The following is a 24,738-nucleotide window of genomic DNA, read 5'->3' on the forward strand; positions in this document are numbered from 1 at the left end:
GCTGTGGAAGCAGCAAACAAGAACATCAAGAAGATTTTGAGGAAGACGATCCAGAGTTCCCGACAGTGGCATGAACAGCTACCCTTTGCATTGTTGGGATATCGCACTACAATACGCACGTCAGTAGGGGCAACCCCTTATCTCTTGGTTTATGGGACCGAAGCTGTTATACCAGTAGAGGTAGAAATTCCTTCGCTCCGAACCATTGTCGAAGTAGAGATCGAAGACAGCGAGTGGGTTAAGACTCGATTGGAGCAGTTGACTTTGATTGACGAGAAACGAATGGCTGCAGTTTGTCATGGGCAGTTGTACCAACGAAGAATGGCTCGTGCTTACAACAAGAAAGTCCGACCCAGGAATTTTGAAGTAGGTCAACTGGTACTGAGGCACATTCTGCCACATCACCAAGAAGCAAAAGGGAAATTCGCTCCAAACTGGTAAGGCCCCTACATCATCAGGACGATATTGCCAAGAGGAGCATTGTATCTAGGTGATATCGAAGGAAATGACCCCGAAACAACGGTAAATGCAGACACAGTCAAGAGATACTATGTCTGAGTGACACCCCAACGGTCCTGACACATTTGAAATGCTGAAGGTTTTATTCCCACTATCAACTCTCTCTACAAGCCTTTGAGCCGATTAAAAAAAAACAACAAAACAAACAAAACAAAACATTGATCGAGGCCTGAACTACGTTTGACTTGATTCCGAAAGGATACGTAGGCAGCCTCTCTCTGAGGTTCAGTCACACCACCAATAAAATCCCATTTACCTTAAAATCGAAGCCGGGGCACGCTAAACGGTTTAAAAGTCGTAGTATCATCTACCTCTCTTTACCAAGCACAAGCCTTCAGATCAATTACCAAAGATAGCGGGAAGCCAAGAAGCGTCACGAATGGAGGCCGACACACTCTAAATTGAGAGAAATAAAATGAGAGAGTCTCGTCGGTGAAAACCTTCGGGCACCGCGAGGCGACGGGAGTAGAGAAACCAAAATGAGAGAGCTTGTTTAGTAAAAACTCGCAAAGAGTGCTATCAAGCGACAACAGGAAGAGAAATGAGAGAGGTCGACTAGCGAAAACCCGCAAAGGGCGCTGTTGGCCGAAAGGATGACTCCACCTCAAGAAGTTTTGGCATGTGCCACCGGTTTGAAAACGCAGATCCGTTTTAGTTCGGGGGAAATGCAAGTTCATTGAAGGTCAGGCGTCCAGCCCAAAAAGCATGTCATGTCCATTTAAAGTCAGCATTATTCCCCTCAGATAAGTCTTTCTTGTCCCGAAAAGGACACTTCTCTGCTAAAAATTTGCTTTCTCCGTTTCTTTATTTTATTTTTTTCTTCAAATCCCTTTCATTTTTAACCCCAAGTCCCAGATATACTGGAAAGGATAGGTGGCAGGTCTGGCTTCGCGGAGTTCCGTCTCACGAAGGAAAATACCTCGTTTCATTGGTACGTTTGTCCAAACCTGATGGATCATGATGTTGTCTGCATTTGGAGTAAAGTCACAAAAAGAAAAAGGGAGAGAAGAAAAAATTTTCCCCAGCGTAGCCTACCCCAAACAAACCCCCGGCAAGTCCGCCTTGTACAAATCCCCACAGAGTTCCTCTTTGTACAAGTCCCCACAAAGGATCCACTTTGTAAATATTCCCCAAAGAGTGTACCCCAGCGAAATCCCCACAGATTTTCCCTCTTGTACAGATCCCCACAGGGTCTCCCTTTGTATTTAAAAAAAAAAAAGAAAAAATCCCTAGCAAGTCCCTTTGTAAAAATTCCCCAGCGAGCTTACCCCAACAAATCCTGAAAAGCCCGTTTTGCAACAAATCCCCAGCAAGTCCCCTTTGTACAAATCCCCACAGAGCTTCCCCTTGTACAAATCCCCACAGAGTCTCCCCAATAAAATCCCCGTTGAAATCCCCAAGCAAAACCAGATGGAAAAACCATAGCCTTACAAGGCAAATCATCACAAATCTGGAAACGCAGGCCTGAACGGTCTAAAAGTTTTTCGCCATTTGAATCCAACCAATGGCAGACTTTCTCAACGGAAATAAGAACGCAACAAAGCAACCAGAACAATCAAGGTCACCGAACCAATCGCCATTTCCGAGCTAACAATTGTTCTTTGCTTAAAAAGTTGAAACAGGTATAATCCAAGACAACCGTGCAAGAAGCAGGTGTCACCCCAAAGAAGAGAGTACATAAGTACAAGAGACAGTTTGGCAATAAGGAATCCACTCGAAAGGTAAGTTTCCACGAAATTCTCTTTTATCTTTTATTAGAACAAGAAAATTCAAAAAAAAAGGGGCCAGTTAGTATCCTAGAACTTTCCCTTTAGCCAGCATTAGGGTTTTAAACCCTAAACTGAACTTTTCCCTTTAATCAGCATTAGGGTTTTAAACCCTAAACTGAACTTTTCCCTTTAGTCAGCATTAGGGTTTTAAACCCTAAACTGAACTTTCCGTTTAGTCAGCATTAGAGTTTTAAACCCTAAACTGAACTTTTCCCTTTAATCAGCATTAGGGTTTTTAAACCCTAAACTGAACTTTTCCCTTTAGTTAGCATTAGGGTTTTAAACCCTAAACTGAACTTTCCCTTTAGTCAGCATTAGGGTTTTAAACCCTAAACTGAACTTTTCCCTTTAATCAGCATTAGGGTTTTTAAACCCTAAACTGAACTTTTCCCTTTAGTTAGTATTAGGGTTTTAAACCCTAAACTGAACTTTCCTTTTAGTCAGCATTAGGGTTTTAAACCCTAAACTGAACTTTTCCCTTTAATCAGCATTAGGGTTTTAAACCCTAAACTGAACTTTTCTCTTTAGTCAGCATTAGGGTTTTAAACCCTAAACTGAACTTTCCCTTTAGTCAGCATTAGGGTTTTAAACCCTAAACTGAACTTTTTCCCTTTTGTCAGCATTAGGGTTTTAAACCCTAAACTGAACTTTTCTCTTTAATCAACATTAGGGTTTTAAACCCTAAACTGAACTTTCCCTTTAGTCAGCATTAGGTTTTTAAACCCTAAACTGAACTTTTTCTATTTTAGTCAGCATTAGGGTTTTAAACCCTAAACTGAACTTTTTCTATTTAGTCAGCCTTAGGGTTTTAAACCTTAAACTGAACTTTTTCCCTTTAGTCAGCATTAGGGTTTTAAACCCTAAACTGAACTTTTTCCATTTTAGTCAGCATTAGGGTTTTAAACCCTAAACTGAACTTTTTCTATTTAGTCTGCATTAGGGTTTTAAACCTTAAACTGAACTTTTCCCTTTAGTCAGCATTAGGGTTTTAAACCCTAAACTGAACTTTCCCTTTTAGTCAGCATTAGGGTTTTAAACCCTAAACTGAACTTTTCCCTTTAATCAGCATTAGGGTTTTAAACCCTAAACTAAACTGAACTTTTCCTTTTAGTCAGCATTAGGGTTTTAAACCCTAAACTGAACTTTCCCTTTAGTCAGCATTGGGGTTTTAAACCCTAAACTGAACTTTTTCCATTTTAGTCAGCATTAGGGTTTTAAACCCTAAACTGAACTTTTTCTTTTAGTCAGCATTAGGGTTTTAAACCCTAAACTGAACTTTTCCCTTTAATCGCCATTAGGGTTTTAAACCCTAAACTGAACTTTTCCCTTTAGTCAGCACTAGGGTTTTAAACCCTAAACTGAACTTTCCCTTTAGTCAGCATTAGGGTTTTAAACCTAAACTGAACTTTTTCCATTTTAGTCAACATTAGGGTTTTAAACCCTAAACTGAACTTTTTCTATTTAGTCAGCATTAGGGTTTTAAACCTTAAACTGAACTTTTCCCTTTAGTCAGCATTAGGGTTTTAAACCCTAAACTGAACTTTTCCTTTAGTCAGCATTAGGGTTTTAAACCCTAAACTGAACTTTTTCTATTTAGTCAGCATTAGGGTTTTAAACCTTAAACTGAACTTTCCCCTTAGTCAGCATTAGGGTTTTAAACCCTAAACTGAACTTTTCCTTTTAATCAGCATTAAGGTTCTAAACCCTAAACTGAACTTTTTCCCTTTAGTCAGCATTAGGGTTTTAAACATTAAACTGAACTTTTTCCCTTTAGTCAGCATTAGGGTTTTTAAACCCTAAACTGAACTTTTTCACATTTAGTCAGCATTAGGGTTTTAAACCCTAAACTGAACTTTTCCCTTTAATCAGCATTAGGGTTTTAAACCCTAAACTGAACTTTTTCCTTTAATCAGCATTAGGGTTTTAAAACCTAAACTGAACTTTTTCCTTCGGTCAGCATTAAGGTTTCCACCCTAAACCGAACTTTGTCCATTCAGTCAGCATTAGGGCTCCAAAAAGAAGAAGTTGTTCCGAGATATTCGGAAAGGCGAGGGGCGGATCGCTCAAAGGTTTGATCAAGGTCCTGAGTTCTACCAATCCCGTCTTACTCAGTGTCGCAGAAATAAACAGGCGCCTACAACTTGCAAGCATCAAGATTCGGATCGAAGTCTACAAGCGAAATCAGCTAAGACCCAAGATCAAGTTGCAAAAGAATCATAGATAGGAATCTTGTAACTAGCGGTTGACATGCATACATAGTTAGTTCAGTTTTAATTTTCCTTTTGTTGTAATAAGGGAGCCGGTAAGCAACAGCGGCAACAACGACAGCAGTAACGACAAGCATTGCAACCCCATGGTAGTCCCAGCTACCAAAGTTTTCCCGAACTACATTGACCTGATTCCTGTTTAGCCCGGGATATGTAGGAAATCTTCGAAGCAAAGATTCGGTCAAATCTTTCAAAACATGCTTCACACGGAGTAGTCCAATAGGCAAAAGTCGCTCATATCCGCTCACTTTATCTTTGCACAAAAACTCTTCGTGTTTCCGAACAAAGAGGGGCAGTCACACCTCCTTTTTGCGCGCCCCGCCCCGAAGGGTTTAAATACGCAAGGGGAGTTTTTCCAATTAAAGTGACAATATTCGAAATGAGATTATTTATTTAATTCAGAGTCGCCACTTGGGAAAGGTTTGGTTTTTGGTGTCCAAAGTCACCGGTTTATCTTGAATCCCAAATCGAGGAAATTTTCGACTTTTCCAAATGAAGTCTGCGAACCAGAAATTCTAAGTAAGGAATTCTGTTGACCCGAGGGAAGGTGTTAGGCACCCTCGAATCCCGTGGTTCTAGCACGGTCGCTTAAATTGTTATAATGGCTAAATATCTGATTTAAATACATGTTATGGCCTACGTGCTTTTATTAAGTTTAAACCGCTTTTATTATTATCATTTATTTTCATAGAATTGCAACGTCGTGAAAATACATCTCGAACCACGTCACAATCAATGCACCCATGGTCGTCGACACATTTTGACTCCGTTGAGATTTGGATTTAGGTCACATCAATGTGCACCCGAATTTAAGAATGTAATTTTAATTGAGTCGTGCCTAAAGAGTCTAACGTGTTATTGTCTTTGGAGAAGGCAGGGAAATTCACTAGACAACCCATCCCAAATTCTAAATATTTATTATGATTAATTATTAAGGGACCCGCAATGTGTATCTTTATTTGACGAGGCTCGTCTCATTATTTTTAAAAGGGATATCCTAAAGTGGCTACATTTCTATTATGTTTGTCTCTAAAAATAGAAAGGAGAAAAAAAAAAGTACGTGCTAATTCAATTGCATGCTTTTTGGCCAAATCCGGATTTCCTGTTAATCACCTGATTAGTTGTTTACGAGATGAAGAATGCCATACCTCGTGGAACCTGCTTTTAATTTTATAAAAATTACATACTAGCTGATGAAACGCTACACTTACTCCAAACATTTCTTGAATTGAATTTAACTAAACTTATTTAGGCTAGATTAAGGGAATTAACTACTAGACATTGTTACTAATGGGATTCGAACGTGATATTACATACTGCCTAACGGGACCCGATAAAAGAACTAAAATAAAACAGAACTGCGTCGTATAAAGTTGAAGTATTCTATCCTATGCATACCATTATAACTGAAAAGGAATCTAGTCAGTCGCTATGTCAATCATATCCATGCATTCTATGGACTGTACAATTACATACCTCGTACCAACAAACCACTATAAACCAAAACACAAAAGACTAAAACTCAGTTAAGTATCAATGAACTATCCTTTCATGCTATTGAATTACAAACTAGTCAATTATACAAGCCCATCAATATACCATGAGTATTACAACAAATACTTAAACTTCTTCAACATCTTTCATTTCATGCTTTCAAACTGTTTCAGTTACACCAATATGGGACTCGAAATGTGTACCTGGAATGCTGAAAATGCAAAGGAGAAGAGGAAGGAGATAGGGAAAATCAGCAGCAGCAGGAACAAAGTAACAACAGCAAACAAAGCAAAATAGCAGAAACAGGTTCCAGTGCAAGAATGCAACTATAGCCGATGGAAAAGTAGCCAAATGATAGCAGCACACAGTGTAGTAGAAACAAAAACCCAGACAGACCAAATCCAGGAAATAAACCAATGCAACCCACAACCAGTAAACTTAGTTAAGACTTGGAAGAAGCAGAATTGATTGAACAGGTTGAAATCAAGTGAGATCTAAACAACAATAGGAAGAAATAGTTTTTGATTGTTGTCTGTATGTTTTTTTTCTCTCCTCTGTATCTGTATATACCTGCTTTTGTGGTATCTCTCTTCTTTTAAAATTTAGTGAATCTCTCTCTTTTCTGAATCTATCTGGTCTGAAAAATTCCCCCCTTTTAACTAATGGAAGTTCCCCCTTTTATAAGCCTAGCATCAACCATTTAACAGTCTGTTAAGCAATCAGAAACCCCTCCCATGTGGTCTGCTGTCTTTCCACTCAACTACTTAAAATAAAACTCCTCCCATGATATTCCTTGTCAGCCCCTTTTAAACCACCTATTAAACTAAACAAAGGTATGGGCAGGCTTAAAATGGCCTGACAGCACATGCTGTCAGGTTATTTTAATTTCTAAGAGGCCTTAATGCACATGCTGTCCATTCAGACTGCAGCTAAACAAACCAATCCTTAGATTTTCTAATTCAAATATATCAATTATAAGTAGCTAACTCAATTCCTAATTTGATTTAAGTAGGACTTTAGCAGACAAACCAATCAAATTATCATCATTCAAGGCTGAACTTTTGACGACGTATATCAACTCGACTATACTAGTTATAATATATACAACCGAAGCCCATGATCAGAAATCTAACAGTATCAACACACGATTCAAATTGTACTGACTAAGCAAAAGTTGTCCTGGGGAACTAATTAATCAGTCAAATTTAAGTCCAATTGATTGTACAGCTCAACACATATACACATGATCAGTAAATGGAGAGAACTTGGCCAAATACAGAGGTCCGGGCAATGTGGACAACAATAGTTGATAAAAATTCATAACATAAATTAAACAAAACATTTGGACACATAAATAGACATTCAAATACAACAGACAAAACGAACTGATAAAGAAAACAAAAATTACCTTGAAGCCTTGAAAAATCAGAAAACCCTAGCTCGGATTTGAATCGACCTTTCTTGGGGTTGAACAGACTTTAATTGAAGTGTTCTCAACTGAGAACACTTCGATTAAGGTCCATTAGACCCTAATTACTTGGCTCAAACGGACACAGATCAGACATCGGGACTCTAAAGGGTTCCTAAGGGTGGATTTGGGATTTATGCTTCCCCGGTTAGATTCGGACCAAACCAAGCATGGTTTGGTCACGAGGGAGGTCAAGGGAGTGTCTAGTGTTAACCTGGGGTAGATCGATGTAGATCGAAGTTCTGCTCGAATCTTCAAATGAAGATTCGAGAACCTAGGGATAGATTCGAACTAAACGGTTAATGGATTTAGGTTCAGGGTGGTGAGGTGCATCTATGGTGTTAGGGTGGTGGTCACCGACGTCCTTGTCGCCGGGTTTAATGGTGAGGGGAAAGGGGGCAGCTAGGGTTCTGAAGGGTTTAGGTCTGTGGTGAGGACGATGAAGGTCGGGGGGGTCTGGCTAGGGGGCGTGGGGTAAAGGAATGGGCTTATATAGTAAATGAGTGATCGATTCCTGGCCATCGGATGGAGTGAGATGAAGGGCCAGGATCTTTCAGCTGGTGAGGAACGATGTCGTTTTAATTAAAAGGGGGTTGGGTCAGTCCGGGTGGAATGGGTCGGGTCCAAACCACGGGTAGGTGTATGTGATATTGGCCGTTGATCACTCTGAGATCAACGGCCCAGATCAAGCAAGATCGAAACTACGTCGTTTGGACGCCCCTAGGGTCAGCTGGTTTGGACCGGGCAAAACACAGGTTTTGGGCTGGGTTGTTTCGTTTTGGGCCTGTTCTTATTTAAATTGGATTGGCCCAATCCGAAAATCCCTTTCTTCTTTAATCTCTTAGTTTTTTATATATATATATTTTTTCTTTTAAATCCCTTAAATTAAATTGCCAAATAATACTATATAAAACATTAAACAACAATTATCGCACAATTAACATTTAATTACACTAACATCACTTAATGACAAAAATAGAATGAAAGATGCATTTTTTGTTTTGATTTTCCTTTAATAACCGGATTATGGTTCAAACTACACACGACACACATTTTTTGTATTTTGTTTGATAAAAATAAAAATGGACGAAATCACAAATAACTAACAAAATGCCACGTAAAAATCCAAAAATTATACAACAAGACCATTTGCTATTATTTTATTTATTTTGGACTGATTGTCGCGTAAAACAAAAATCACGTGCTCACAAATAGTTGTATTTATTTCAGACTCTATTTGTAGAACTTCTAGTAGCTCGTACACTAGTGACTCTAGATCCAGGATAACACTTAGACATTTTTGGTTATTTTTACCTTTCGCACATCATTTCAGCTTTATTTCAGTTTAAATGGTTTAATTACTTGAAATTTTTAAAATGGAAAATGATTTTCACGAACGTTGGCTTGCCTAATGAGTGGAATATTAGGCACCATCACGGCCCCGAAGGTGGGAATTTTGGGTCGTAAAAAGTTGGTATTAAAGCACTGGATTGCCTAGGTCTCATTAGTCATGAGCATTCTTAGTAGAGTCTGGAGGATCGGTACGGAAACATCTGTACTTATCTTCCTGAGGATATGGAGTTTAGGAATAATTTCACTTCTATTCTTCTCTGTCGTGCGATTTTATTCTATCATTGATGATTGAACTCTTCTATTCTTGTCTCTTGTAGATGGCGAGAACACTTATTGCATCTTCAGTTGGACAGCAACCGGAGCCCCTAGCAGCTCCTATGAGGGGCAGAAGTCGAGGTCGAGGTAGAGCTCAGCTTAGAGCTCGAGTACTAGTACCAGCAGTGGAGCCTCAAGTGGATTTTGATGAGGAGGTTCCTTCTCAGACTATACCTGTTGGACCAGCTCAGGTCTCGGAGGGGTTCATTGCCACTCATGTTCTTCAAGACGCTCTAGTCTGTTTGGTGGGTTTATGGAGAGTGTGGCCCATGCCCATACATTTCCGATGGCACCAATCGTCTCTCAGGCTGGGGGAGGAGCACAACCTCCTGCTACTCATACTACGGAACATATGGCTCCCCAATATCAGACTCTAGTAGCCCCACCAGTTGGGGTAGTTCAGCGGTTGTTACGGCACAGGCTGATGATAGGCCTGCCATGTCTTTTGAGGCTTTATTGATATTGGAAAAGTTTACAAATCTCTTTCTATTTCACTTCAGTGGTAAACCTTTTGAGGATCCACAAGATTATCTTGACTGCTTCCATGAGGTGCTGCAGAACATGGGTATAGTCGAGAGCAATGGGGTCAATTTTTCTATGTTTCAGATGACGGGTTCCACCAAGAGGTGGTGGAGAGACAATATGTTGACCAGACTAGCTAGGTCACCTGTACTTACTTGGGATCATTTCTTATAGCTATTTTTAGAGAAGTTCCTCCATGTCACACAGAGAGAGGATTACCACAAGCAGTTTGAGCGTCTCCAGCCGGGCAGTATAATTGTTTCTCAGTACGGGACCCATTTTGTGGATCTAGATTTCCATGCCCTTATCTTGCTTCCTACTGAGAGGGATAGGGTGAAGAGGTTTATTGACAGACTCACTTATACTATCAGAATACGAATGGCCAAGGAGACCAAGAGTGATATTTCCTTTAAGACGGCTGCAAATATTGCTAGGCAAATCGAGATGGTTCTTGCTCAGGAGGGGGGCATGGTTCTGATAAAAGGCCTAGTTATTTCGGTGGGTTCAATGGTGCCTATTCTAGAGGTAGAGATACTTTTGGTAGAGGCCATCCTCTCACACCGTTTTAGTCAGCGCTCCAGGCATCTCACATTGCTTCAGGTAGTCGCGGCCTTTATGTGTCCCATCCTGACAAGTTTGTCGTACACCACCAGCTCCTATTAGTGCACTTCCACTCCAGCGTTTTCAGGGTGGTTACCCAGGTCGATAGGGTCAGTTCTAAGGTCAGCAGTCATAGTAGTCGGGGGTTTGTTATACTCGATGTGATCCGAGGCACATTGCTAGATTTTGCCCTCGGGCACCGGGCAACACACAATAACAGAGTTCTCGTGCCATGATTTCGGCACCAGTTGCTTCACCGCCCGCTAAGCCAGCTAGAGGCAGAGGCCAGGCAACCAGATGTGGAGGTCAGGCCGCTAGAGCTGAGGGTCATGCCGTTTGAGTTACAGACCAACCAGTTAGAGGCCGTCATGGAGATGTGGTTCAGAGTGGTGGCCCCCAACCCCGATGTTATGCTTTCCCAGATAGGCCTGAGGCTATATCATCTGACGCTGTTATCACAGGTATTGTTCCAGTTTGCCATAGAGATGCTTCTGTTCTATTTGATCCGGGCTCGACTTATTTCTACGTGTCATCCTATTTTGCTTCATATCTTGTTGTGCCTTGTGATTCTTTGAGTACTCCCGTGTATGTGTCGACACCTATAGGTGATGCAATTGTATTATATCATGTCTATCGATTGTGTGTGGTTACTATTAGGAGCCTTGAGATTAGCGTAGATCTCCTACTTCTTGATATGGTAGATTTTGATGTCATCTTAGGTATGGATTGACTGTCACCTTATCATGCTATATTAGATTTTCACACCAAGACCGTGACCTTAATCTTACTAGGTTTGCCTCAATTTGAGTAGAGGGGGACTCTTGGCCATTCTACCCGCAGGGTTATCTCATTTGTGAAGGCTCGACGTATGGTCGAGTAAGGATGTCTAGCTTATTTGGCTTATATCTTTGATTCTAGTGCGAAGGTTCCTTCCATGGATTTAGTACCAGTTGTTCGTGAGTTTCCAGAGGGGTTTCCTGCATATATGCCAGGGATGCCACCGATAGATATATTGACTTCTATATTTATTTGGCTCCGAGCACTCAACCTATTTCTATTCTGTTATACCGTATAGCCCCGTCAGAGTTGAAAGAATTGAAGGAGCAGTTACAAGATTTGCTTGATAATGACTTTATTATACCTAGTGTCTCACCCTGAGGTGCGCCCGTGGTGTTTGTGAAGAAGAAAGATGGGTCAATAAGGATGTGCATAGATTATTGACATTTGAAAAAGTTCACTATCAAGAAAAAGTATCCATTGCCGAGGATTGATGACTTATTTGATTAGCTTGAGGGTTCCAAGGTGTTTCCGAATATTTATTTGAGGTCTGGCTATCGGCAGTTTAAAATTAGGGCGTCCGATGTCCCTAAGACAGATTTTCAAACTCGGTATGGGCATTATGAGTTTCTAGTGATGTTATTTAGGTTGACAAGTGCCCCAACAACATTTATGCATTTGATGAACTGGGTGTTCAAGTCCTATTTGGATTTCTTTGTGATTGTATTTATTGTAATATCTTGATCTAGTCCTGCAGTCTAGAGGAGAAGGAGTATCATCTTCGGATTATACTTCAGACTCTGAGAGATATCCAGTTAAATGCCAACTATTGATTGATACATAGTGAGGAGGAGAGCAAAAGCACGAAGGGTGATGCCGTGCAGTATTTAACGTTTCATGAAGAGGTTGAGAGTAAAAGCACGAAGGGTGATATCGTGCCATTTTTATTGTTTCATGGTGAGGTTGGGAGTAAAAGCACAATGGGTGATGTTGTGCCGTCATTATTCATTATGTCTATCCGTTTTCATTATTTGACGGTTTATTTGACTGTCTTAGGTTGTCATTCCTCTTGTAGCTATCATATCTTATTCCCCTTTGCATATCCCCTCCCAATCGTACGTATTAAATCTCTATTTGTTTATATGTTGCACATATATATTCGTTTGCACAGGTTTAATTACATGAGTATCCTGTCATAGCCTCATCATTACCTCGTCGAGGTTAGGCTCGACACTTACGAAGTACGTTGGGTCAGTTGTACTCATACTACATTCTGCACTTATTGTGCAGATTTTGGTACTAGTCCCAGCTATACGTGAGGTGCATCAGCTCGGATTGGCATATTTGGAGACTCGAGGTACATCTGCTTGCGTCCGCAGACCTTGAAGTCCCCTTCCTCTTTCCTTATTTACTGTTCATTTTATTCGAAATAATTGTATTTATTTTAGATTCTATTTGTAGATCTTCTAGTAGCTCGTGCACTTGTGACTCTAGATCTGGGATTGTACTTAGACATTTTTGGTTGTTTTACCTTTTCGCACATCTTTTTAGCTTTATTTCAGTTTAAATGGGTTTAATTACTTGAAATGTTTAAAATGGCAAATGATTTACAATAACGCTGGCTTGCCTAGAGAGTAGAATATTAGGCGTCATCATGGTCCCAAAAGTAAAAAAATTTGATCGTCACAATAAGAATAACCATTATGCGATAATTCCAAGATTTCATGTCAACGAAGATAATAAAATATTAAACTAAGATGAAATTTAAAAAAATACATGAATAGACAAAAAGTAAAAAAATCTAAGCTAGTAAAATAGTTAATTTCTAAGTCCCCGATAACGGCGCCAAAAATTTGTTTCTCCCTAACACACAGGCAAGTATACATGATTGTACAAGTAATTGTGATGACCCAAAAGGTCATCACTTGTTGTAAAAATAAATTCTGTGTTCCGAAGACTTAGAAACCTCTTTCAGCATTACCTCGATTTGCGTGCGTAGTTTGGACACGTAGCCGGAAAGCCATTATGTGAAAATTTGTGAAAAGTGATGAATTTTGACTTTAAAATGAATTTAAGTTAACTTCGGTCAATATTTTTGGTAAACGGACCCGCACCCATTTTTTGACGGTCCCGGAGGGTCCGTAGGAAAATATGGGACTTGAGACTCGTGTAGATTTGCTCCTTCTAGACATGGTTGATATCGATGTCATATTGGGGATGGATTGTTTGTCACCTTACCACGCTATCTTGGACTGTCATGACAAGACTGTGACCTTAGCCTTGCCGGGTTTACCCCGTTTAGAGCGGAGAGGGACTCCTGGTCATTCTACCATTTGTGTTATCTCTTATATGAAGGCTCGTGTATGGTTGAGAAGGGGTGTTTGGCCTATTTGGCCTATGTTCGTGATTCCAGTGCTGAGGTTCCTTCTATTGATTCTGTGCCCATTGTTCGTGAGTTTCCTGAGGCATTCCCTGGACCTGTCGGGTATGCCACCCGACAGGGATATTGACTTTTGCATTGATTTGGCTCCGGGCACTCGGACCATTTTTATTCCGTCGTATCGTATGGCCCCGCCTGAGTTGAAAGAGTTGAAGGAGCAGTTGCAAGATTTGCTCGAAAAAGGTTTGATTAGACCTAGTGTCACGCCTTGGGGTGCGCCGATGTTGTTTGTTAAGAAGAAGGACAGATATGAGAATGTGTATTGATTACTAGCAGTTGAACAAGGTTACAATCAAGAATAAATATCCATTGCCGAGGATTGATGATTTGTTTGATCAGCTTTAGGGTGCCAATGTATTTTCGAAGATTGACTTGAGATCTGGCAACCATCAGTTGACGATTAGGGCATCCGATGTCCCTAAGTTAGCTTTTCACACTCGGTATGGGCATTATGAATTCCTGGTGATGTCATTCGGGTTGACAAATGCCCCAACATCTTTTATGGATTTGATGAACCGAGTGTTCAGGCCTTACTTGGATTCATTCGAGATAGTCTGCATTGATGATATTTTGATCTATTCCCATAGCCGGGAGGAGCATGAGCAGCATCTTAGAGAGGTTCTTTAGACTTTGAGGGATAGTCAGTTGTATGCTAAGTTTTCGAAGTGTGTGTTCAGTTGAGTTCAATGGCATTCCTGGGTCATGTTGTATCAGCGGAGGGTATTCAGGTTGATCCGAAGAAGATTGAGGCAGTCAAGAACTGGCCTAGACCAGCATCAGCTATAGAGATCTGGAGTTTCTTGGGATTGGCAGGCTACTTCCGTCGGTTTGTGGAGGGATTTTCGTCCATCGTAGCCCCGATGACCAGGTTGACCCAGAAAGGTGCCCAGTTCAGGTGGTCGGATGAGTGTGAGGTGAGCTTTCAGAAGCTCAAGACAGCTTTGACTACTGCACCAGTGTTGGTTTTTCCCACAGGTTCAGGGCCTTATACAGTTTATTGTGATGTATCTCTTATTGGACTTGGTGTGGTGTTGATGCAAGATGGCAAGGTCATTGCCTATGCTTCGCAGCAGTTGAATATTCATGAGAAGAACTATCTGGTTCATGATTTGGAGTTGGCAGCCATTGTTCACGCGTTGATGTTTTGGAGGCATTATCTGTATGGCGTGGCATGTGAGGTGTTCACGGATCACAAGAGTCTGCAGTATTTGTTCAAGTAGAAGGAGCTAAATTTGAGGTAGAGAAGGTGGTTGGAGCATTTAAAGGACTATGATATCACCATCTTATATCATCCGCGAAAGGCCAATGTGGTGACTGATGCTTTGAGTAGGAAGTCAGCCAGTATGGGCAGTCTTGCTTATATTCCGGTCGGTGAGAGACCGCTTGCTTTGGACGTTCAGGCTTTGGCCAATCAGTTCGTGAGGTTGGATGTTTCTAAGCCCAACCGTGTGTTAGCTTGCACAATCGCTCGTTCCTCTTTATTGGAGCGTATTTGAGATTGGTAGTATGATGATCCTCATTTGTGTGTCCTCAGAGACACGGTGCAGCACGGAGGTGCCAAGCAGGTTACCTTAGGAGATGATGGAGTTCTGAGATTGCAGGGTCGAGTTTGTGTGCTTAATGTGGATGGGCTTCGAGAGTTGATTCTAGAGGAGGCCCATAGTTCCCGTTACTCTATTCATCCGGGCACCGTTAAGATGTATCAGGATTTGCGGCAACATTATTGGTGGAGGAGAATGAAAAAGGTTATCATTGCATATGTGGCTCGGTGTTTGAATTGTCAGCAGGTTAAGTACGAGCATCAGAGACCTGGTGGTTTTGTTCCAAAATATTGAGATTCCTGAGTGTAAGTGGGAGCGTATCACTATGGACTTCGTTGTTGGACTCCCACGGACTCAGAGGAAGTTCGATGCAGTGTGGGTCATTGTTGATAGGCTGACCAGGTCAGCGCATCTCATTTCTATGGCAGTCTCTTATTTATCCAAGAGGTTAGCTGAGATCTATTTCGGACGGAGGTACGTAGTTTACCTCACGTTTCTGGAGGGTAGTTCAGCGAGAGTTGGGCACACAGGTTGAGTTGAGCACTGCGTTTCATCCTCAGACGGACAGGCAGTCCGAACGGACTATTCAGATTTTGGAGGATATGCTCCGAGCTTGTGTCATTGACTTTGGAGGCTCGTGGGATCAGTTTTTGCCTTTAGCAAAGTTTGCCTACAACAACAGCTACTAGTCGAGTATTTAAATGGCTCCTTATGAGGCTTTGTATGGTAGGCAGTGTCGGTCGCCAGTTGGATGGTTTGATCCGGGAGAGGCTCGATTGTTGTGTACGGATCTAGTGCAGGATGCCTTGGACAAGGTCAGGATCATTCAGGATAGGCTTCGTATAGCTCAGTCCAGGAAAAAGGGTTATGTCGACCGTAAGGTTCGTGATTTGCCATTCATGGTCGGTGAGTAGGTATTGCTTCGGGTGTCGCCTATGAAGGGCGTGATGAGATTTGGGAAGAAGGGCAAGCTTAGCCCTAGGTTCATTGGCCCGTTTGAGATTCTTGATCGAGTGGGGGAGGTGGCTTACAAACTTGCATTGCCGCCGAGCTTATCAGCCGTGCATCCAGTTTTTCATGTTTCCATACTTCGGAAGTATCACGACGATCCATTCCACGTGTTAGATTTCAGCACTGTCTAGTTGGACAAGGACTTGTCCTACGAGGAGGACCCGGTAACTATTCTAGACCGGCAGATTCGTCAGTTGATATCAAAGAGTTTTCCTTCTGTACATGTTCAGTGGAGAGGTCAGCCTGCTGAGGCACCGACCCGGGAATTCGAGTCCGATATGCGGAGCCGTTATCCCCATATTTTCCCCGACTCATGTAATTCCTTCTTATGTCCGTTCAAGGACGAACGACTGTTTTAGAGGTGGAGAATGTGATGACCTTTTGTCATCACTTGTTTTAGAAATAAATTCTGTGTTCCGAGGCCTTTAAAACCTCTTTCAATATCACCTCGATTTGTGTGCGCAGTCCTGGCGCGCCGGAATGCCATTATATGAAAATCTGTGTAAAATGATAAATTTTGACTTTAAAATAAATTTAAGTTGACTTCAGTCAATATTTTGGGTAAACGGACCTGGACCCGTGCTTTGACGGTCCCGGAGAGTCTGTAGGAAAATATGGGACTTGGGCGTATGCCCGGAATCGAATTCCGAGATCCTAAGCCCGAGAAATGAATTTTTAAAGAAAATTGTTTTTTGGAATTATTTATGAGTTTTGGAAATAAAATGTGTTTAAAATTTGATGGTATCGGGCCCATATTTTGGTTCTGGAGCCCGGTACAGGTCTTATATATGATTTGAGTCGAACCTGTGAAATTTGGTAAGAAACGGACTTGAAATGATATGAATCGGACCGTATTTGAGAAAAGTGAAAAATTTGAAGTTCTTAAGAAATTTTGTGATTTTGATGCTAAATTCATAATTCTTGATGTTATTTTAGTGATTTGAATGCACAAGCGAGGTCGTATGATGTTTTCAGATTGGTGTGCATGTTTGGTTTGGAGCCCCGAGGGCTCGGGTGAGTTTTGGATAGGCCACGGGGTTGATTTTGGACTTGGAAAATTGCAGGTTTCAGCTGCTCTATTGCAGGCCTGGCTCGCAAATGTGAGTTCACAAATGCGAAGGCTATGTCGCAAATGCGAAAATAGCCCAGGTCAGCCCTTCCTCGTAAATGCGGGATTTCCCTTTGCAAATGCGATGCTCCCCATTTGGGCCTGTTATCGCAAATGCGACTATATTTTCGCAATTCCGACTTTGCAAATGCGAAAGTTACCTCGCAAATGCGAGCTTAGTAGAGCCTGAGTTCACAATTGCGATACCTGCAACCTGTAAGTTCATAACTTAGACGCATTCTCAACTATTTTTCACATATTCTTAAAACATAAACTCTCTAGGGCGATTTTTCAAAGGGAACTTCTCTTCCTAATTGATTGTAAGTGATTTCTAACTAGTTTTCTTCAATCTTTAACATTTTTCACATGGTTTCAACTCAAAATCAATGATTTTTATGGGGGAAATTGGGTGTTTTGGGTAGAACCTAGGTTTTTCAATTTTTGGGGATTTGGATCTCGATTGGAGGTCCGATTTCATAACAAATTATATATTTGGGTTCGTGCGGGAATGGGTAATTGGGTTTTGGTTCGAATCTTGAGTTTTGACCATGTGGGCCCGGGGGCGATTTTTGACTTTTTTTGTAAAACTTTGGAAAACTTATTTTCATGCATTAGAATTGATTCATTTAGCGTTTATTGATGTAATTAAGTAACTTGTGGTTAGATATGAACGAATTGGTGGTGGAATCAAGAGGTAAAGCAATAGTAGAGATTTGAATTGTGTTCGTGGCATCGAGATAAGTGTTTGGTCTAACCTTAGCTTGAGGGATTAGGAGTCGAGTCCTATTTGCTATGTGGTAATTGCCGAGTACGATGTATTGGCATGGTGACGAGTATCTATACGTTGTGTCAAGCATGCCTGTGAGTCTTATATTGTGATTACTATGAATTCGTTGTATTATTCATGCTTTGGTGATGATTTCTATTGTTAGGCAAAGTTTGTGGAAGTAATTGTGAAATTTGAACATTGAGGAGCATTTGCTCAAGTTGTATAATGAAATGTGAAAGTATAAGTGGTAATTGAACCTTTTAGAGTATTGGCTCAAGTTGTGAAGTGAGTTGTAAAGTGAAAGTGAGAAAAAGAAGAGAATTATTACGTGACCTCTCTTGCCGGGATATTGTTGCTTTTAAATGTTATCTCCCTTGCCGGGATGTTGATGTTTCTTTTGATGTTGTTCCCTTGCCGGGACTTGAATGTTGAACTATTGTTCCCTTGCCGGGATTCTTATTGTAATTTCATTTATTCCCTTGCCCTATTGTTTGTGATTGTTGCCTGGGTGAGGAAGAGTGTTAAAGCATGAAGGGTGATGCCGTGTATGATTTGTGAGGAAGAGATTAAAGCACGAAGGATGATGCCGTGCCGCACGATGTACAATTATGTGCCGATTATATTGATTATATGGTGAGAACGAGAGTAAAAGCACGAAGGGTGATGCCGTGCACATTTTCATTACTTGATTGCTTTGGTGAGGACGAGAGTAAAAGCACGAAGGGTGATGCCGTGCACTTAATGATTCCTGATTCTTTGTTGATATCTGAGATATGTTGTTCCTTTTAATTACCCGTTGTCTTCATCTTCTAAATTGATAGATCCCCGCAGCATGTTACCCCTCTCATACTTGACTGTATATTATTGTTCTTCCTTTCCGCTATATATAGTTAAATTGCACAGGTTTATTTGGTAGTCCGGTCCTAGCCTTGTCACTACTTCCCCGGGGTTAGGCTAGGCACTTACCAACATATGGGGTCGATTGTACTGATACTATACTCTGCACTGTATGCAGATCCCGGAGCAGCAGCTTTTGGACCTTAGCTTGGGTGGCTGTCTTCAGTCCATACTGAAATCCAAGGTAGTCCTGCAGGCGTCCGCAGGCTCTGGCGTCTCCCTCTATCCCTTTATCATGTTTCATTTACTTATTTCAGAAACATTGTACCTCTTATCTTCCAGACTTTGTATGTAATACTCTTAGACCGTCTGTGAAACTGTGACATCAGTTCTGGGTAGTCGATGCTCACTTAGTTGTATTGGATACATATTTAGATAGTTTATTGTTTTACTTCCGCTTATTGTAAATTCCGCTGTCTATACATTATTGCTTCATAATTGTTAAAGGATATTAAATGGGTAAAAAGGTATTTGTTCAAACAGTCGGCTTGCTTAGCTCACATTAGCATGCGCCATTACGACTCCCGAGGGCGGGAAATCCGGGTCGTGACAGTAATATAGGATAGTAAGTCCAGATATCGTACCCACATGGACTTGTGATTAACTATTTACTAAATTAAACTAAGACAATTAATCCATTCAAGCGATTTTCTAAAGTGTGATTATTTAACTAAAGCTAATCTAGAGTAACAAATTAAGCGATTACAGAAAGCAAGTCGACAAGCTTAAAAATGAATCCAATGGGAGAAAATATTCTAGAGCTATGGGTTAGCTAATAATCCTATTGAGTCTTCTACCTAAATTGTCTAATTAAGTTATCTGGTTTATTGGTTGACAAAGTTAATATTACTTGTAGTATTCTCTTGAATTACTACTCACATGTTCAAGCTAACCTAACGCATATATTCCTATGAAATTAGGATTAATAAGAATGCATTAATAATTCATGCATAGTAACCAAGCAAGACGATTAGGTATAACCCTATCCTAGCTAATCGCAAATTCGTTCATGATACCCATGTTCAAGATCTTGCTCTACTCAATCTTATATGCAATCTAGAATTCCCTCTCGCGAGTTCAATCCTAAATTCGTAGATAGTATTCAATTGGTGATCAAACAATCAAATAACTAAGCGCAAGATTGAATAAATAATCAATATGATAAAATAATAAGAATAATTCATGGTTCAAACTACAACGTTCATGTAGCACCCACAACTCTAGAACTAATGAACTATAAAGTTAAAGAAAGAGAATAGAAGAGAAGAAAAATTAGTTGTAAGCCTCCTCCAAGCGTGGTTTGTATTCCCCCACGTGAATTCTCCTTCCAAATATGTTCGATCCCCCAAAATAGGTTTAGAACCTCTTTTATACAAGTTGGGGGCGTGTAGGGTTGAAATCACCAAGTCCCGGCCGAATTAGGACAAAATTCGCCCTTCAACGTCTCGCTTGGCGCCTGGCACCAACCTGGACAATGCATATTTTATTCTGCTGTCAACGATGTTTTGGTTAGTGCCTAGTGCGAACCTGGGCACCAAACTTATACTTCCTACAAATTCTTCCATTTTTACTTCACTTCGCATGCAAACTTTCCAAATCACGTTCAATAATTTTCTACACATAAATATCAAACAATTAGCTCAACTTATCGCAATTACACATTAAAACAACAAAGAATAGAGCAAAATGAGTAATTCACAGTATTACCAAGAATAGAGCAAAAAAATGTGAGGCGATTCAAATAAAACAAAATACATTCTTTTTGCTGCACATCATATTCACATTATGATATTGATGAATGTCGTACATCTCCAGGGACATCCATTTGGATCTAATTTCATTCTAATTTTCCAAACTATTAGTGATACAAAATTATTGCAAGAGAGAAATATTTCGAAATGACAAGTGACAAAAAGGAGTGTTATAACATGAATCATCTAGGAATTCTATAGTAAAATTTCAAGGGAATGAGTAAAGGAATCGAATGGGCCCCTAGCCTTTTTAATGTCCGTATAAAAAACATCACGTTTTGTACTGCTTTCTTTATGGTGTTTTTAGTTTGTCACCCAATTAAATTCAATATTTCGTTCCCTTCAGCACTTGAGTATATTACTAATGATATCATCAATAATTTGATTGAAACTAGCTAGCACCTTTTTCTCTGGCTCACTGAAATGAAGATGATCGACATGTAAAATATTTTCGAAAGAACATTAATATATATTAAGGAAAATATGAAAAAGGGGATTGAGATCATGAAAAGAAGGATCAAGCTTGCCCCAAAATGTGTGCCTCCAACCAACATATTGCAAAAGAATCTTTCTTTGTAGCTTTTGGTTGGCTCCACTAATTAATTTGAAAATATATAAGTTGAAGCTCGAAGAGAAAATTAAGTGCACCCCACACCATGTGTAAATAGGTCCCCATCTCAATTTGTAATAGAAAGAAAGAGATGCCTATGCTATGTACTTTGTCTTTCCTCTTGTTTCTTCTCCTTTTTAAGTTTATATTTGTACTCTTCTTTTATCTGCTTCATCAATTCTTTTCCCTTTTATGTACTTCAACAATTTTTTTTTTATCCCCAGCTCAAGTATTAAGAGTCCCCCATTGATATTATTGAGCGTATGGAATTTTGTCTCCTGAAGATTTATCATCACCTTATAAGCTAACTCTTAAAATTGAGTTAGACTCAAGATCCCCTTTCTTTAACCGTACTCTGATATGAGAGATGGGTAAATTCCTTGTTTTAAAAAAAAATATTGTCTAGAGACGGAATGCACTAGTTTTAGTTTATGTGAAAAAGAGGGTCGAAGTACCATGTGATCGGGTGAATGCTTGGCCACAATAAGGTGTTAGAAACTTAGCAAATGTGGGGCTTATTTTCCATTATATTTATGTTTATGTCAATGTCGGCCTCATATGTGCGACTGAGACAGCAGCAAGTAGAAAAGAAAGAGAAGGTGAAGTACTGGAGCAAAGTGCATGTTACCCCCTCGTGGGATTATCGCTATCCTATTGTCCTTTACCAAAGTACGATTTTTTATCATCGACAACTGACTGTTGCTTCATTATATTCCACCGCCTAGTTTTAGTGTTACTCAAAGATTTGAAGTTTACCCATTCAAATAAAAACCCTCAACTATCCTATTGTCCTTTACCAAAGTACGATTTTTTATCATCGACAACTGACTGTTCCTTCATTATATTCCACCACCTAGTTTTAGTGTTAGTGTTACCACTCCCCCCTAACCTTACGTTTTCTGTCCCCAATCAACAAGTTAATATTGCTAGTTTTATTACTAATAATAATTTTAAGAAATATATGGTCATCATATGCACGAGACTTAAATTTGCATTCCTTATTTTTTAAACTAAAGTTTTATGCAATGGCAGTGTATATTTAATCTATTTGCAATTACAAGATAATTGCACAGTTTTTATTCTAAACATCAATTGATAACCTTATGATTAAAGTATTAACTTTCTATGATAGGTTAATCTATATTCTATATTGATATAAAAGCTCTGTTCTGTCAATATTGTATAAGACTTAAAAACCTATCCTTTTTACTTACAAAATCTGATGTTGCTCCCATGTTATTATAAGTGTGGAATGTATTGTTGCTTCACAATCTAAAGAGCTTAGTGGCTGATAGTTCTTTTTTGTTTTGTTTTTGTGTGTGTTTATTTTCATTTATCTTGAAATGGAATCATGCATGTGTATATACAACTGAGCCGATCGAGAAAGGCCAATTCCAAGCTCCGGTCCGATTATTTGTCTCATCTTTCGCACTTCATCTGATCGATGATATGTATTTTGTGGCGCCAAGAATTGTAGGGGACCTAAATATATGAGGTTTTTCTTCTCAATAATCCAAATATTTAAACATGCATGCAAACGACCTACGGAGGACTTTTACCTATCCTAGCTTGTCAATTTTCAAATAAAACTGACCCATATATATCTACAATTCTCCTTTGCTTAGCTGTTGTGTTCATATGATCCACTTCTTTTCCAAAGATTCATTGAGAAAAGCAGAGAATTGTCTCTTAGTATCACGGGCATTTTTATTTTTAAGTGTTACTGAAGAACATATTTTGAGAAAAATATATTGTTTACCCTTGAATGAATTTGTATGCGATTTAAAGGATACGTGATTTAATTTAACATGAATGATCTATGAACAAAAAAATAGTTAAATTAAAGAAAAACAAAACGATCAAACCAAACGTAATGGACAATTAAGCTGGCTTTGGGATGAACACTGAAAATTGACTCCGGTCGAGCTCGGTTGCAACTAAATAAATAAGCAGCTGAAGAACACTTTGAACAGTAGGTAGAGAACAAAAATAAACTGTATTGCTTTGATATGCGTGTCTACAGTATGTGAAAAAATGATGAGGTTCTCCATTTATGTAGTAGGAGAGTTTCAATCCTAGTATAAATCTCAATAAGGTAAACAAAATTTCTCTTCTAGTAAGTCAAGAAACGCACCTGACATCGGGCGAGATTTGTACCATAATATCCGTTTGAGGGCGGATATTTCGGCCCCTTGTTCCTTTCTAACCGTCTTTCCTTTATTCTCAATTCTTCGTTTTGCTCGAGCTTGATTCCTTTCATTTTCGGCCATGTCCGAATCTCGGTATGTCATTCGTCCCCAGGCTTTGATCTGGGGAACTCTCGATTGTACCCGAGCATGTAATGAACCACGTCGTCCCATGTTTCTTTATCGGGAAATCGGGGATAACTTCATCCCCGATTTTACCCGTACACAATACTATTAATGTATTTCATGTAGAAAGTATATTTTTCTCATATGCTCAAATATTGCTCCAATAACTTTTTCTCATATCCTCATATATTAAAAATAAATTGAGTTCATAAACATGTGTTATGAGTCTGCAGACAGATGGAACGTATTTACTCCCTAGTACCTTGTTGTGAAAATTTATTAACTGGAAAAGTAATTCTGGAAGTTGAAAAGCATGCATTTTTCAGTTGTATATTTATGGAAAGTCAGTACGCCCTCTCTTCAGTATTTAAGTGATTTCTAGGCTCAAAACATTCTTAACGCAATAAATATTGGTTAGGTAGTAGAATTGCATGTGTCGCCATTGCACACTAGTCAATGAACACTGATCAATAACTTTAAAAACAATAAAAAGGACTCCACAAAAGTCTAAGCAAACGGCTGTGAACTTGGACGAAACAATGGAAAACTGCTTCATTTCGTTCAAAATTCATTCATATAGTTTAAAATATGTTTTAAAAAATTAGAAGTGTTATTTGATAAGATTTCGTATCTGCCAATAACATGAAGCCCACTATTCTTGCAAAGAGCAACATCGAACGATGCAACGCTTAAAAAGTATAGTACTTAATTCCTACTATAATTAGGTTAGGTTAATCATGTTGATCTGATGCCTTATACTTTAATACTACTATAATTTAATATTTTAAAACATCACATGGTCCACACCTGAATCAAGAAGGTCATAAGAAGTTTCTCTACTCTAATTATATATATTGATGCTTAATTAATCCGGAAATAATATGGGTTTTAGGTTTTTGAATGGTTACACGTAACTTCGTCATGCAACAAGATATCTATTTGTTCACCCATAAAGTCGGATAACAATTGAATTTATACTGTGGTTTTAAGGACACGTAATTTTACTTGACACAACTGAAAAATATGAGAATTAATGTTAGAATTTAACTGTAAAATAGAGCAAACCAATATAAAGCGCAGCTTGGCACTCGTGCTAGATCGCCCTCGAACCGAATGAACGTGTGTAAGTGAAAAATATGAACTAAACAACAGAGCTTAAGAGAGAAAATATAATATATTGCTTTGTTACGCGTGAATATGATGTCCTCCTTATAA

The sequence above is a fragment of the Nicotiana tabacum genome, chromosome 3, assembly GCF_000715075.1.
Source record: "Nicotiana tabacum cultivar K326 chromosome 3, ASM71507v2, whole genome shotgun sequence".
NCBI classification, from domain to species: Eukaryota; Viridiplantae; Streptophyta; class Magnoliopsida; order Solanales; family Solanaceae; genus Nicotiana; species Nicotiana tabacum.